The following is an 18,220-nucleotide window of genomic DNA, read 5'->3' as shown; positions in this document are numbered from 1 at the left end:
AAACACTATTTTAAAACAAATGAATATGCACTCAAAAGTAATAAAAATAATTGCGTATTCAACATATTTTTTAGAGTCCTCCTAAGAAATATGAAATGAAAAATATTAGACTACTTAAAAGTCGATTTACGATTATATAATTATTGTTATATTTGGAGCCGGTGTCAGCATCGGGCACACGCTTCAACAGTCAAAAGAAAGAAGCGATACGAGCCTCTTGATTAACCCAGTATAATATCGTATAAAAGGTAATTTGTAAGAAACATATTTCTTAAAGTATTCTCGTATTGTTTTTGATAGATATAGTATAGGGTTGGCTGACACCGACTCCAAATATAGCAATAATTATAACTACATTATATAATCGTAAATCGACTTTTAAGTAGTCTAATATTTTTCATTTCATTTTACCTAGGAGGACCTTTTATTACCTTTTAGTGCATATTCATTTGTTTTAAAAGAGTGTTTTGTTTGAAGTCGGTTTTTCATTTTGTTAAAATTTTATTTATTGTTAAAATTTTTATTTATTTTTCGATTTTAAGTGAAGCTGATGTTGACTATTTTTTTTTAATATGGATAGATTAAGCGTTCCGTTTATATGAATCAGAAACTACTTCGAGGACAATTTCAAAGGAAACTTGCGAATAAAGCAAAAATAGACTTTCGAAAATGCGGATTTAATACGTCACGCGGCGCAAACTACAAGGATCCCTCGAAAGAGCTGTAATCGAACTCAGCAAAAAAACTTTGAAAAAGACCAACTATATTTCGTACATCATATGACATCACATCACATACACAAAATTTGATTAAAGATAGTAAGAAATTCTGCCCCATATCGCACCCTAACTGCGAGCCGTATAGGAGTTCCATCACTACATAGTATAAAACAAAGTCGCTTTCTCTGTCCCTATATCTTTAAATCTACGCAACGGATTTTGATGCGGTTTTTTTTTTAAAGATAGTATGATTCAAGGGGAAGGTTTGTGTATATAATACATGAACAATATAGTAAAGAAACACTGATAATTTTAGAAGTTTGCGATGTGATGTCGTAAATAAACAAATTCTGTAGTATATTTAGTATCAGTATTGCACCCGTGCGAAGCCGGGGTGGGTAGCTAGTTGATTATAATATTCGACTATGATAATTACATAAACATAACCACATTACGGAAGGTGACTCAAATATCCAAATAACCTATAAATAAAAGATTCGACTGAGTATCGCTAGCGTGCTCCTCAGAATTGTTCCGTTCCCTTCCGTCCCGTAACTTTGTCATGGATCCTGTGCTCAGAACCTTACCAAACTTTCACCAAATTACCCTTGAAGTATATATTTTATAATAAAAAAATAATTATCAAAATTGGTTAAAGTGATTTTCAGTTATTCACCTATTTGTCGCGCATATACATAACGCAAATTTAAGACTTATGTCGTTTTCATATGGATACCATCGTCGGAAAAAAATTAAAAAAAAATGGGACCCCACGGGAAGCACTACTTTTCAAACAAAAAAACTTATCAAAATCGGTCCACCCAGTGAAAAGTTATGAGGTAACAAACATAAAAAAAAAAATACAGACGAATTGATAACCTCCTCCTTTTGGAAGTCGGTTGAAAATAATAACGCTATTCGAATCACTTATTTATTATTTATTTAATATACGTACGTATGTTTTTAATGAAATATTCGGGTATGTTGTAATTAAAATCCTATAATTAAAAGTGCAATTAATTAATTTAATTATTATTGGTTTATATCATTATTTTTTCAAATTAACGAACATACCTAGGAAATAAATAAGTATTTTTCCGAGGCTGTTACAGCCTCCCCATGATAGAGAAATCTATTTTCCTTAGCTGCACTGAATTGAGTCTACCTACGCCTCTAATGTGTCTAATTTAGGGAATTGCTATTAAGTTAAATAGTAATTTAAAAAAATATATTGAAAGAAAATATTAATATAATAGCTAACGTAAAACAACGAATACGTTCATAGTTATATGTTAGTCAATAGGTTGTCGTTTTGAGTAATAAATGTATAAAAAAAACTATTGATTTCACTAAATTCTTTGCATGTATTACATTTAATTGTCTTTAACCATTACCAAGTTTATATTAATTAAAAATCTATGAAATACCTACGCAAAATAGTTAGCGGGATTCCACTTAAATATATGAATAAGTGACTTGCTTTAAACTTTAAGTAGGTCATAGTAACTAATTGAAAAATACCGCCGTAGAGGTTCACTATGAAAGAATTTTGCAAAGTCTTGATATTAACGATATTGCCTTTCAATAATCAACGTAGGTATCACTTAATTTATTCTATAAAATCAAAATGATATGAACATATAATATTGATGTGATATAAATAGTCGGTAAATATTTACAATATGTATTTACTAGCGACCCGACCCGGCTTCAACAACAACAGCCTGTAAATTTCCCACTACTGGGCTAACGCCTCCTTCTCCTTAAAAAGGGAGACCTTTTTGAGGAGAAGGTTTTGGAACACATTCCACGACTTTGTGTTAACGCGGGTTGGTGAGACTCACATATCGCCTAATTTCTATGTAGGTTTCCTCACGATGCTTTCCTTCACCGATGAGCACGAGATGAATTATAAACACAAATTAAGTAATGAATATTCAGTGGTCTACCTGGGTTTGAACGCGCAATCATCGGTTAAGATGCGCGCGTTATAACCACTGGGCCACCTCGGCTTTGCACAGTTGCAATGCTGATTATAAATATACTGCTGAATGTCTTACAATGTTCACAGTTTTCTAATCATTCTCTACTTTGTTTTATACTTGTAAGGATCTAGTAATAGAAAATTAAAATAAAATAAATTAGATTCCATATCACGCCTAATACTACGACTACAGTGAACTGATCTAAAACTTTAAACCAGTGGTTTACAACTGTGCAATGTAGTTCAGTCTTGTCTGTTAACAATTCATGATTTAATTAGAAGTATAATATAAATATATGAGTACAAGTTATGAGTAATTTTATAACATTTCGTCGAATTTTACCCTGAAAACGCCAAACTCAAATTATATGGCAATATTTAGTGCAATCGAAAGAAGTTTTAAATTAAGTATAACTTACATTGTACCGGTATCTTACATATGAAAATTCATTTAACAATTCAATTTTGTTCTTTACTTAACTTATTATTCTTAACTTAATATCTAGTATTAAGTTGGAATAGTCATGTTGTTCTAATTGCTGGTAAGTATAGCTTTGGTTTTCAGGTTCGAAAAAAGTTTTCTATGTTGTCTTGGGTCTGGGTGTGTGTACCCCGGGAATCCCCCCTAGGTGTAGCATGCGTAAGCGATCCCGTGGCGCCCGCCGAAGGACGGAGAGGGTACCGCTGTTTTTTTAGTGGGTAAACCCGGTGGACTTGGGCGCACTCGGCGCCCAGGAAACCGGGGAGTTCCACACACCCCCCACCTTGGGTCTGGGTGTGTGTGGTGCCGTCGTTACTACTGATTTTCCATAACACAAGAGCTTTAGCTACTTATATTGGGATCAGAGTAATGTATGTGATGTTGTCCAATATATTTAATATTTGACTGTTATTATCTTTACCGAACTCACTGTATAGACTTGAGTCTTTTAGTAAACCGCCCCGTCTTCGCACTGGTGCAATACTGATACTAAATATACTACAGAATTTGTTTACTTGCGACATTACATTACAAACCGCATCAAAATCTGTTGCGTAGTTTTAAAGATTTAAGCGTACATAGATATATAGGAACAGAGAAGACGACTTTGGTTTATACTATGTAGTGATTTAAAATATATGACGACCCTAAATAGAAGGCTTAAAGTAACTTCACGAAATGCTTATTATTTTAACTGGTACCTTCGTTAAAAAATATAGAACCGGAACTGTCTGTAGGTAAGACAACAACAACAACAACAGCCTGTAAATTCCCACTGCTGGGCTAAAGGCCTCCTCTCCCTTTTTGAGGAGAAGGTATGGAACATATTCCATCACGCTGTTCCAATGCGGGTTTGTTGAATACTCATGTGGCAGAATTTCTATGAAATTTGTCACATGCAGGTTTCACGACGTTTTCCTTCACCGCTGAATACGAGATGAATTATAAAGATAAATTAAGCACATGAATCAGCGGTGCTTGCCTGGGTTTGAACCTGCTATCATCGGTTAAGATGCACGCGTTTTAACCTCTGGGCCATCTCGACTCTCGAGGTAAGACAAATAACAAATAATTCAACTTAAAAGTTTTATTGACGAGGACGGTAATAAAAAATTCGCTGCCTAATTTGAGCAAATTTTCCTCCAGCATGAGCCCTGATTGAGCAAATATTGTTTTCAAACGGCAAAATAAAAAATGTTTTGATTCAATCGCGTGTAGGGTTGCCACATTTTGTAACGATAAACGAACCTTAAAAGGCTGCTATATATTTTTATTATATATTATTTATTATAGATTCTGTATATATTATTTAAAATACTATATATATATATATATATATATATATATCAGTGTGGGCCAATGATTTCCAGCGAAGATCTGCTGATGTTTAGTATAAAATATAAAACGCCAAAATGTAATTTAATATTAAATGTAAAAAAGGTCACGGGCATCTGCGAGCCTGTGGATGTTGTAAATTAAATAAAAAAAAAAAAAACATTAAACGAAACCTTATATATCATTGATTTTCATACTCACAATGATATATTGCCTGTCCCATTAGTGTAGTAGTTGCTTATTGCTTTTAATCCTGAGATGAAATGGTCAGTATTTTACAGACTTTTAAAATATTTGTACCTGTTGAAGTACTGGCACGGTCTGATATGGAATAAGCTTACCATAAAGATTCCTATTAACTTATTTTACCCTGGTATTCAGCTAAGGTTTGAGCCATACCAGAAACTAATACTAAACTCCATACACAAACAGACACAAGCGTATTGTTAAGTGTGACCTAGAGAGTAAAACTTCAGTTTATTTACAGTAGTTTGACGAGCAAATTGAACATCTGATGGTAAGTGGTCACCATCTCCCATATACAATAGCACTGTAAGATATTATACACAGCCAATGACGTCAACCAATTAAGATGTTATGTCCCTCGTACATGTAGTTACATTAGCTCACTCACCCTTCAAAGCGGAATACAGCAATTCTGAGTACTGCTTTTACTTACTACTAGACGAGCTTGCACAAAGCCCCACCAATAAGTTATTTTTTAAAAATTCATGATTAAATTAGAAGTATAACATAAATAAATGAGTATAAGTAATGAGTAATTTTAAAACATTTACCAATAAGTTATTTTTTACTTATCAAAAGAAATGCTGTAAATACCGTTACAAACTAAAAAATATAATCAACAGGTGGAAATTCGGAAATATTCCGGTAATCATATATTGCATGGCGAAACTAGTCGTGATCGAAATACTTCGCTCAAATAAACGTCAGCCTTTCGGGAATGCCAGATTTCAACATATTGTCTGATACGGCGTAAAACTTTTGCTCGACTTCAATAATTATTCCAAATTGGTGATAGGGCTTTGTGCAAGCCCGCCTGGGTAGGTACCACCCAATCATTAGATATTCTACAGTACGCAGTATTGTTGTGTTTCGGTTTGAAGGCTGAGTGAGCCAGTGTAACTACAGGCACAAAGGACACAGCATCTTAGTTCCCAAGGTTGGTGGCGCATTGACGATGTAAGGAATAGTTAATATTTCTTACAGCGTCATTGTCTATGGATGATGGTGACCACATACCATCTGGTGGCCCATATGCTCGTCCGCCAATCTATTCTATAAAAAAAGAAAAGAAAAAAGATATAACGACAAAATACTAATATTAGCTATTTATATACTTTCTGATTGTATTTTTATTTTAAGTTGTCATTAATCTGTAAAAATTTGAAGTAGGTTTTTTCGATTTATAATTTTCTTTTTTTTTCTACCTAAAAAAATTGTTATATTTGATTATTTAAAATAAATAAACAAATGACGTGGGGGCAATTCTTTTAAATATAGAACTCGGGGAATCTCCTTTAATATTTCGATAAATTTACTTCAAGCTTTAGTATCAGTCAATTTATTTTTGAAGAAAGATTTTAAACAATCATTTCCTTGAATATTTGATATCTATATTGAGAATTGTTCCGTAATTACAATTCGTCCGATCGAGAATTAAAGGTAACAGGTGAGCTGTCAAAACGTCCGCAATCAAAATTGATTTTGACAACAATGTCTTCTAGGATCGTACTGCGTTTGACATTGACAGTTGTTACGCGTAGGGTTGCCATACCGAAAATAGTGTTACCCCAGTTTATTATTGAATGGAATTAATCCAATCATAATTACTATTTAAAGAAGAAATGTTTGAGTCACTTTGTCATTTTGAATTAATAACCAATGACTGTTGAAATTTAAAAAAACTGTTGAATATTTTCGCCAGTTCTTGTCAGATCTGAGTAATTTCTATTTCGACCCAGAGATTAATTTTAAGACTATCAATGATTAAAAATTAGTAACTCCGAGGAAGCTTATTTAGTTTTAGAGCGTTGGTTGTCATGTTTTAGGCAAAAAAGTAGCATATGCTCTCTTTTGGAGTATCTTATATGTATATAAAAAAATAATGATAAAATAAGGGATCATAGTAGCTCAATTCTTTAATTTCAATTCAATCAGTCGAAAATCTAAAATGGTTTATAATAACTTTTATCATCTATTTTATCCCCTTAAGGGTCAAATTTATCAAAATCCTTTCTTAGCGGATGATGACGTCATAACATCTAACTGCATGTCAAATTTCAGCCCGATCCATCCAGTGGTTTGGTCTGTAAGTTTGAAAGGTCGCAATGTCTGGCACTCAGTCACATTTGAGTTTATATATTTAGGCATACTTTATATATAATACATAAACAAAAAATGCTTTTATTGTAACAGCATGTATATTTCCTTATGTATATAACGAGAGCGAACTTATCATCAGGATATCCTTTCTCCGTTTCAATCTTCCCAGTGTCGTTAGATAACCGTAATAACACACAGCTGTAGCATCGGTTGTATAATTACATTTTCACTTAAGAAACGCGTTGATCTCAGCAGAAGGTAATAGCTGTACCGCTCAAACTGTTACGCTTTCCATTCGATTCAACTCTCATTCATTCAACTGGCATTCATTCAACTCACTCACATCAAGATGCATTTAACACTACATTTGTTGATTATGTGCTGACTTTAGCCAATTACATAGAACTACTCTTTATCAATGGCTGACCCCAGTATTAACTTTAGTTGCTCAACGGTTGATATCTTTAATTAAAGATAATTTTAGAGGTGATGTTAAGATAAAAATCTATATTAGTAATCATCTTTTATAAATTATTCGTTTCCACCTTCTGATTCGACCCGTATTTGAGGTGGGGGGAAAGCTTGCGTTGGGAGAAGGCATTAGGTTTATTTTCCAGACTATAATATCTGTGTCAAATTTTATTAAGAGTTCTACCAGTTAGAGAGATTGATTATAAACCGTTGATACAAAATTTCTCATATTATATAATAGTAAGATACTCTAACTGAACAAATTATAAATAATTTAGAAATCCTACAGCTATCTCTTTCATATCTATATGAAAAGACAAAGACAAAATAGTTATATTTTTCTCTTATTTTTGAATTTTTCATAACTAGCGAGCTTATACGTATGATGTCACTTGTTATGTCACACCATGAGAATAAGCTTAATTAACATATGTATGTCTTCCTGTTACACACTTCCGTCCCTTTTCAAGAAGTCACTTCCCCAAATGGCAGGAAAGTATTAGTTACCCGAATGTTTCCTTAAATTTTCTACATAGGCAGCATTTGATAAAAAAGCGTGGAGTTAATACCCGTTGATTTCCAAGCAGGATATATTAATTTAAATGATTGTATTAACTAACATGACTTTCTATTCTTTAAATGTTGAAAAAAAGTAACTACTGAGTTTCTTGCCGGTTCTTCTCGGTAGAATCTACTTTCTGAACAGGTGGTAGCTTCACTTAATAGTAAAATGACGATTCAAAAGTGCTTGTAAAAGCTTATTTTAATTTGTTACCTACATTGACACAAAACGCTCAAGCACTAAAGGATGGCATATAAAGTGCCAGCAGCTCTTATTAATTTTCATACCACATTCTCTAAGATATCAATATAAAGTTTTTTTTTTTAATACAAAATATCTCAGCGAGATTACATAACGCGTTTACGTGGAAAGCGTTCTTTTTTCGAAATCCATTTTATTCTAATTCGTTTGAGAGTGAAGAAAAAATTTTCACGTACACATAGAACGGAAACGGTATGTAATTAATTAAATACTATAGACAAATTCAACTTGGATAGAATTCTTCGTTCTATGTTTTGTCTGTACACTGGATAGACCAATTATTAAATATAAAAAAAGAAATCAACAATATATATAACAACAGCCTGCAAATTCCCACTGCTGGGCTAAATGCCTCCTCTCCCTTTGAAGAGAAGGTTTGGAACATATTCCACCACGCTATTCCAATGCGGGTTGGTGGAATACACATGTGGCAGAATTTCTATGAAATTTGTCACATACAGGTTTCCTCACGATGTTTTCCTTCACCGAGCACGAGATGAATTATAAAGACAAATTAAGCACATGAATCAGCGGTGCGTGCCTGGGTTTGAACCCGCAATCATCGGTTAAGATGCACGCGTTCTAACCACTGGGCCATCTCGACAATATATATGAAAAAAGGAAAATGAAATTAAAACTTCTCTATATTCTAAACTAGCAGTCGCCTGCGGTTTCGCTCGCTTTTTTGGGGTTTTGGTGGTCATGTCAAAAAGGTAGACTATTGCTTTTCTTGGAGTTCAAGTTGGCTTCATACTATCATCAAATTTGGTCCAGTGGTTTGGTCGTGAAAGAGTAACAGACAGACAATCAGACAGAGTTACTTTCACATTTATAATATTAAATAATAATATACATGACGGCGCCTCGAGCGAGTCCTGATGAAGGCCCTCAAGAGCCTTTTTACATTTAAATTGGGTGAATCTGATAAACTACTTATGTCATAATATTATATAATACATTTAATCTCAAAACATTGTCTTTATGGGGCATTATTGCTTAGTGGGTTTTGATAGTTTTTACTAAAAATAATCAGACAGATAGTCAGGTTTTGACTCCCATAATATCCTAGCGTCGTGATAAAAAGTAAAGCAACAGCCTGTAAATTTCCCACTGCTGGGCTAAGGCCTCAATTTCCATTCAGGAGAGGACTTGGAACATATTCCACCACGCTGTGCTAATGCGGGTTGGTGGAATGCAAATGTGGCAGAATTTCGATGAAATTAGACACATGCAGGTTTCCTCACGATGTTTTCCTTCACCGCCGAGCACGATATGAATCATAAACACAAATTAAGCACATATATATAGTGGTGCTTGCCTGGGTTTGAACCCGAAATCATCGGTTAAGATGCACGCGTTCTAACCACTGGGCCATCTCAGCGTGATATAAATATTGGCATCAAAGATGTCTCTTGTATCTATAGTAACACTGGCTCACTCTATTAAGTAAATCAACCATGCCTATCCTTTATCGGTAAGTTTTTTCTCAGTAAAATTATATATGTAGTTCGAGCCGAGATGGCCCGATGGTTAGAACGTATGCATCATAACCGACAAATGCTGGTTCAAACTAAGGAAAGCACTCTCATCTCATGCTCGGCGGTCAAGGAAAACTGAATTGAACTGAACTGAACCACGTGGTGTGTAATTTCGAAAAAAGCTGTTACATGTGTACACAAACGGAGAAGAACCTTAGCCCAGCAGTGGGAAATTTATAGGAGATTACACTAATGTGAGAAATTTATAGGATATTACAAAGGCACGAATCCAAACAGATGTCTTTTGGAATCGAATCTATACCCTCAAAACAGTAAAGTATTAAACCAGTGAGGTTAATATTTCCACTATATGCGCCAAATATCACGGAACTATTATTTGTACTTGCTTCATTAAGCCACGTAGCAATTTAATCTACTGAAGCATAATTACTTAGAAGCGTACATGTTCTATTTAAACCATGATTAAACAATTCTTAGATATTAATTAAATGGATATAATACTGCCAAAATAAGGCTTAAGTTTAAAGATAACATTTTCTAGTGTATTATACGCGTATATAACTTTGTGGTTTTTAACAGTGAACCAAGAAATATGTATTATAAAAGCTTGTTTGCTTAGCAGCGCTTTATAACGGTTTAAGTCGTGTTTGAATTATACATCTTAAAAGCTTACGTTACGAGTTTGTTTTGTTTATTTAATATGTTATATACATATGTTTTAATATATGTATGTTTTTGTTTTTATTATATGTAGGTGTCTGTCTAAGGTTACCATTGTTCATAGATATAAATAATGATAAAAAGCCTTTATTAATTCAAGAAATAAGTTACAGTAAAAACGTACATTAATTAGCAAAATTCCGCAGATATTTTTAACATTGCCGTCTCGTAAATTCAAATCGTTTGTAAAAAATACATTGGTAGAAAGGCGTATTATTCGATACAAGATTTTGTAGATGATAAAAAGGCGTGGAATTAATACCTGTTGACTTCCAGACAGGATACATTACATACATAATATATAATTGTATTTAACTAATATGGTTGTATTTTTTTAAATGTTGAAAAAGAGTAACTACTGACTTTCTTGCCAGTTCTTCTCGATAGAATCTACTTTTCGAACCGGTGGTGGCTTCACTTAATTGTTAAATGACGATTCAAAAATGCTTGTAAAATCCCACTTGAATAAAGTTTATTTTGATTTTGATTTTGAAGCTAAATAAATACTACAAGCTAACAAGCTAAATATGTCATGGCCCCTTTAGGGTATAGGCCTCCTCCAGTTGCCTCCATGTTTTCCTACCGGTAACTGTTTTCACCCAGTCTCTTCCTGCTACGTCTGGTATGTCGTCGACCCAGTGAGCTATGGGTCTGCCCTTTTTCCTTTTTGCTCCAGGACCTCCAGGGCCCTTCCAATGGGTTGCTCGCTTGACCCATCTGTCTGCAGAGGAGCGGGCAATGTGTCCTGCCCATTTCAGTCTGTCTTTTGTCTAATCTAAATTCTAATCTAATCTGTTCATAGATATAAGTACTGTTAATTCACAATTACTGTAATGATTATTATTACCTTTTGTCAACCAAGTTTTTCCACTAATCATGGAAACTGAGATTTTATGACCTTTGGGCTTCTAGAACCCGTGATGCCCTAATGGTTAGAAGACGTGCGTCTAAACCGATAATTGCGGGTTCAAATCCAGGTAAGCACCTTTGAATATTCATGTGCTTAATTTGTGTTTATAACAAAATGAGCAAACTTTTCGTGTTCGGCGGTGAAGGAAAACATCGTGAAGAAACCTGCATGTGTCTAATTTCATCGAACATCTGTATTCCACCAACCCGAATTGTAACAGCTTAGTGGAATATGTTCCAAATCCTCTGCCCAAAGGGAGAGGAGACCATAGAGGTTATCATCAGGTCGTCAAATAGTAAAAATCCATACAGAAACAGACAGTGTATGGAGCTAATTAAAACAAACCACGTGGAATAATTTTTTTTTATTCAAATCGTAGTCATTAAAGAGTTCCTCTATCTAATCTGGTCAAATCATGAAATCAGCTCAATGATAACAATTTATACCATTTATATCACTATCAATATTACGAGATATACACATGCAAAGTTTCGAATCGATACGACAATCAGAAGTAGGTCAAAATCGTCTTCCTAGATATACTGACATATCGGCTGTTAGTTAATAAACCAAGCTCATCCAAATTGTACCGTTGCATGACAGGAATGATACAAGTATCCGAATCGATTTATTCATGGCATTGGTAATACAGAATTAAAAAAATTGCTGTCAAATCGTTCCATTTTCAAAATAATTAAACAAAACTAAAAGAAAAATTTGATGCTCAGTATCGGTGTCTTCTGGTATGACGAGCGAGTTCCAGTATAATTAAGGGCATTGGCTTTGCAAAAGATGGTTGCTTTCTTATAGTACTGATGCCTTTAGGTAAAGTTGACCTCATAACCAATTACCCTTTTGCAATCCGCTTATATACCCCATAGAAAAGATCATCAATATTTTTGTGACCACGTGACGGATAGTTGTATCCTATATAGGATACTTGTTGTTGCTCTTGGCTTCGTTCGCGTTTTAGGGTGTTGGTTGTTATGTGTCAGACGAAAAAGTAGCCTATGTCCTTTATTCGAGTTCATGTTTGCTTCATATCAAATTTCATGAAATTTGGTTCAGGGATTTGGTCGTCAAATAGCGACAGACAGACAGAATGACTTTCACATTTATAATATTAATAAAGTTTTAGTCAGAATTGAAAGTAGATTAAAGATTAAGTCTTCAGGCAATATAGTGTGGGTGTACGTGGGTGAGGCACAAAATGAGCAAACTTTTCGACCACTCTCAAATGTCACAAATCACAAACGGCAATAAGTTTGACTTTGACTTTGACAGTTTTTGGCAGATAGTGTCTTGGTCAACGTTCACTTAGCAAGTGTACTGAAAAAGCAAACCACTCACCACCGATGTTGGACAGCTCCACCTGGTGGCACTCATGTTTTGCTTCCAGTCTTAACCTCAAACTTAAATTCTTTTATTCAATATAGAAGCATTACACTTACTTATTAAAAGTCAAATTAAACTTCCACCGTTTCGAAAAAGAAACACCCTGGCTTGAGAAGAACCAGCGAAAGAAACTCAGCGGGTCTTTTTTTGTAAAATTAACTAAATACAATATTAAATAAAATATAATATTTAATATGAATAGATATAGCCAGCGGGCGATCAATTAATTCCCAAGTTGTGCTACCAATCATAAACTCACTAATTGTACCTTTCGCACGCAAGCATTCCTTAACATTTTTTTTAATATGGCTTCAGAAGAATTTTTAACGCTTTCTGGGATACTGTTGTAGAACTGCCTACATTGGTCCACAAAAGAGTTACTGACTCTATGCAGTCGAGTAACAGGATCTTACATACAATATCAGTATTAATGACAATTTTATAAAGAAAAAAAACTTGAGAGCAGTTCCATATTGCAAATATATTTCACGAAAAAGAGCATATTCTCTGTTAGAGCGAATCTTAGCTCGTTTTATATCATGATAATATTTGAGAATCCTACTTTTAACTGAAGTCCATGATAAAAGACGTGCTTAGTGGCAGGGAAAAATCTTTAATGCTTTCTGGTATCTTTTATAAAATGTTTCTAGTTTTATTTTCATTGAAAACGCGGACATGGGACGGTTGCTTTGTTGAGCGAGTGCTCTTTTGATTTTTATTTCATTACAATTGATTGGCAAAGTTTTCCAAGTTACTTTATTTCGCTCTACTTCCTAAGAGTTCTATGTCCAATACATTTTTTATGCTATTAGTGGCCCACCTGATAGTAAGTAGTCGCCCATAGACAATGGCACTGTAAGAAACATTAACCATTACTTTCATCGTCAATGCGCCACCAACCTTGGAAACGAATATGTTATGTGCCTTGTGTCTGTAGTTACACTGGCTCACTCACCCTTCAAACCGGAACACAACAGTTCTTGACTATTGTTTGGTGGTAGAATATCTGATAAGTTTTACCCAGGCGTACTTGCACAAAGCCATACCAACAAGTTAACTCATCCGTACCAATATTACTGTAAATTTGTTTATTTTTGTTACTCTTTCACGTGTATCTTCTAAACTGATCATCATAAAAATTTGCGCATAGTAAGGGATACAAAAAAAGCACGTACTGCACCTAACATCTGCCCTTCCCTTCTCACATGCGAACAAGTATGGGCATTTATTAACGTATTTTATTTGCTGTAATCCAAAAGAGTATATTATCAACTTTGAGCAAAAATTATACAAATGACAAATCATGTGGAACGTAATCAAATTAATTCGCATGTACTTTTGTGTTTATATTATCGCGTTCTTCATTAAAGACAATCATACTGAAAAAGCATGAGTGACGCAAGAAATTCTATAATAAAAAAATCGCGTTACAGCTGTATTGTGGAACCATCTCCAAGCTTGTATTTTAGTAGTATAAGAGACCTCGCTCCAGTAATTTAAAACTTATCAACAAACAAAGCAATAAACTTATAAATACATCGTATGTATTTAAGATTGGAACTCAAATTACAAAGATATTTGTGTATCAAAAGCTAACTTTCATATTACAAATTACACACAAAGAAATGAACTTTATTTGATTGTTATCGATAAACAAATTGCTACAATTATGTAACATTGTATGTTCGACTAAATTTCAGGGACCATTACCAAATAGAAAAACAAGAGTCTAGATGACGAAGAAGAAGATGATTAATAATAATAATAATAGTAAAATCCTCTAAATGTTCCACTGCTGGGAGGCCTCCTCTGTTTTTGAGGAAAAGGTTGGGACCATAATCTACCACGCTGCTGCAAATAGTTGGTGGATTCTCAAGCGACAGAATTCCGTTTCGTTGAAATTAGACACATGCAGATTTCCTCGCAATGTTTTCGTTCACCGCCGAGCATAAATTGAATTATAATTAGATACATATTAAGCACAAGTCAAGTGGTAATTGCCTGGGCTTACACCCGCAATCATTTATTAAGGTGTACTATCTAACCACTGGGCCATCTCGGCTCTTATTTATTACTGACTCGTCTCGGCTTTACACGGATGCAATGCTGATACTAAATATACTACAAATTGTATTGTATTGACTTGTTTTTTTACTATATTGCCCCTGTATTATATACAAAAACATTCATCTCGAATCACTTTATCAATTAAAAGTAACCGCATCAAAATCCTTTTTGTCATTTTAAAGATCTAAGCATACATAGGGACAGACGGTAAGCGACTTTGTTTTATACTATGTAAAGATTTCTTATAACTTGTGGCACACGTTAGACACCGAAGCGTGCGGTAACGGACTAGCAAACGTTCCAATACTTCACGTGGCGTTTCATCTTACACAGATTGTGCTTTCAAATACTGACAGAATAAGTATCATTACTACTAAATATCAAGAGTTAGGTAGAAATCAAATCAGCGCCAATAGCGCAATGGTTTGGCCTAGCGATGTAAAATGTCGTAAGTTCAATCCTGACCTCTTGGGTTATTGTCGTCCTCGTTCTAGTACAAGCTTTCACGTAGGAGGAGTAAGTAGGAATATCACTAATTAGTGATATAAACCATAATATGGGTTGTTTATTTATTAGTAAGACTTCGAAAGAGTTAGGGTATACTCGGATAAATTATTTAGTTTAAATGAAAAAAAAGCTTTGTCTAGTCCCGTCTGGGTAGCAACATTTAGTTTTAAGCTATGATTCGATTTCAAGAATGAGTGAGCCAGTGGGTACAGGTAACAGGTACAAGGGATAACATCTTAATTATCCAGGTTGGTGGCACGTTGGTGATGTAAGGAGTGATTAATATTTACAGAATGGATGTCGGAAAGTGATTTTTTTGAATTGGATATGCTCCTACATACAGACAGACAAATTAATCTCTTTACTATATTTGTGTTGATTCACAGGAGCCATCATCATGTTAATCTCACTCAAATCAAAGAGCACTCACTCTACGTTTCTTTGTTCAACTCGGTAAAATTATGAAAACTTAAAATAATTATGTAAATATTAACCGTCCTCGAAAGCATTGTGATTGGTTAAAGCTGTCAAATGACATTTGTTAGAATCATTGTGATTGGCTAGAACTGTCAAACATCATTTGCTTATAGCTTGGACCGCAAGTAAATCTAACGAAGCGGTAAGACACTCGAGTCTTCTGCTTCAATGCTATTTCAATATAGGCAATATTGTTCCGCTGCTATGTGGGAAGAAATTGAATTGTCTTATATACTAAACTTTTTATCAGACGACGGCTTAGTTAATGTTACATTCTTTGTTTGAATTGTTCGCATGTTACGATTTAAATTCTTTACGGTTTGAAAACGAATACGATCGTTTATTTTTATAACGGATTTATAATTTTCTATTGTTATGTATAATCGTCATCGTCATTCAGCCTTCGAATCCGAACACGACAATTCTTTACTTAATACAGAGAAGATTACAATCAAAGGAGAAGAAACGTCCTTAGGCTGCATTTTCTTAATATATTTGCTATATTACGCATTAAAAACAGTCGATTAATATGTAATTATTTATAAAACAACACTATTTCTAAAAACAATTAATATATCCGTTTCAATATTAAAAGCTTTTATTTAACTTGCAATGTATGTATATATGTGCGGGCGGAATCTTGCTACTCAATTTTGAAGCGGATATGTTTAATCGATTTGGCTGAAATTTTGTATACAGTATATAGTTCGGATGACAATACACGATAAGCTTGACTTGAAAGAAATTGTGTATAATAAGGTTATAAATTGATATGTAAAATTTTGAAAGGAAATTTTATTTTCTTCTTTTTAGAGCATTTAAATTAAAAGTATTTTTACTTTGAATTACTTCCAAACTTTCGATAGCCGTTCTGCCAAATTTAAAAACGACAATCGTTTGCAAATCCATAATGAACATCATCCATTACCAAGGGATTGGTAAATCCAATGGTATCGCGTCAATTCGATGTCAAATGCTATTTTTTTGTTATACCTCTTGTGGTTATGATAGAGACATTTCTCTGTTAATCGAACCCGGTCGCTGAATTTTCATTTGCAAGTGAATTACAATTTGTGTTTACCAATCATATCGTATGTTGAGATGACAAGGGAGTGGCTTGCAGGTGCGTTGCCGGGCTTTAAGGAAAGAGTACCCTTTTCTTGAAGGTTCCCATGGCGCCTCGGTTCGGAATAACCTAAATGCTTGTTCCGTAGAGTGATTGTGCGAGGCAGAAAATTTCTTAGGAATCATACTGTTGTGCGTGTTCGGACATCAAGGTAGTGCGGGTGAAACTTCCAATTTTGAAGGTTCCCAAGTCGCCTCGGTTCGGAATAACCTAAATGCTTATTCCGTAGAGCGATTGTACGAGGCAGAAATTGTCTTAGGGATCCGAAGGCAAAATTGAGCAGCCGGAATTAATCCGAAAAATTCCTCGAAATATTTGACGTGAAAAATTTGGTAGACGATGCAGAGTGATCAAATATCTACAACAACGCAAAGTCAAAGGATACGGTCAAATGGAAGGAGCTGGTATTGGTGAGAGCAGTACTCCATGTGAGGCCATGTGAAGTTCGAAATAGAAAAGCCAAGTATTCCGATACTAGCTGCGGCGGCTATCGGAATGTTCTCAAATCGGGGTGACGACAAATTGTGATTTATTAGCGGTTAACACGGAAACTTGCGTCCATTCGGGATTCAAGTGTGAGGTGGTAGCTTCACTTAATTGTAAAATGACGATTCAAAAGTGCTCGTAAAAGTCTACTTGAATAAAGTTTATTTTGATTTCATTTGATTTGATTTGTTTAGCCGGCCAAAGTCCGAGACTTAGGCCTTATAATCTAACTTATATATTTTAATATAATTAGCCGTTGTTCATTTAAGAGCCGAGATGGCCGAGTGGTTAGAACGCGTGCATTTTTACCGTTGATTGCAGGTTCAAACCCAGGAAAGCATCACTGAATATTCATGTGCTTATTTTGTGTTTATAATCCATCGCGTGCTCGGCAGTGAAGGAAAACATCGTGAGAAAACCTGATATGTCTAATTTTATAGAAATTTGCCACATGTGTATTCCACAAACCCGCATTGGAACAGCGTGGTGAAATATATTCTAAACCTTCACCTCAACAAGGAAAGGAGGCGTTAACCCAGCAGTGGGAAATTTACAGGCTGTTGTTGTTGTCAAATCTTATAACAAAAGAATTGCTAAAAAAACACCTATTTCAGAATTGAAATCGAAATAAAATTAAACGTTTTTACAAAAGAAAATATAATTAACAGAAATCTCGTTACGTTTCAACCAAGATTGTCAACGCGTATAAAGGCTGTCGCGCACTTTACGACACAACTTTAAAATATTTCCGATCGACGATTTATTATTTATGTTAATTTATTTTAATGTTTATCGTACAGTTTATACACGAATATATATTTGTTAGTTATTTATTTACTGAATAAATTATGTGGTTCAATTAAAATTAATTATT

General features: G+C 34.3%; 1 protein-coding gene across 1 annotated transcript in view; it reads right to left on the bottom strand.

The window, feature by feature from the left end:
• The window catches only part of LOC124538753 (hemicentin-2-like), a 225,165-nt gene that overhangs the window by 79,763 nt on the left and 127,182 nt on the right, over positions 1 to 18,220 (bottom strand). The window lies entirely within an intron of this gene.

This window comes from Vanessa cardui, chromosome 21, assembly GCF_905220365.1.
Source record: "Vanessa cardui chromosome 21, ilVanCard2.1, whole genome shotgun sequence".
Lineage (NCBI taxonomy): Eukaryota > Metazoa > Arthropoda > Insecta > Lepidoptera > Nymphalidae > Vanessa > Vanessa cardui.
The sequence above is the reverse complement of the archived record's forward strand: the minus strand, read 5'-3'. Positions and strand labels throughout refer to the sequence as shown.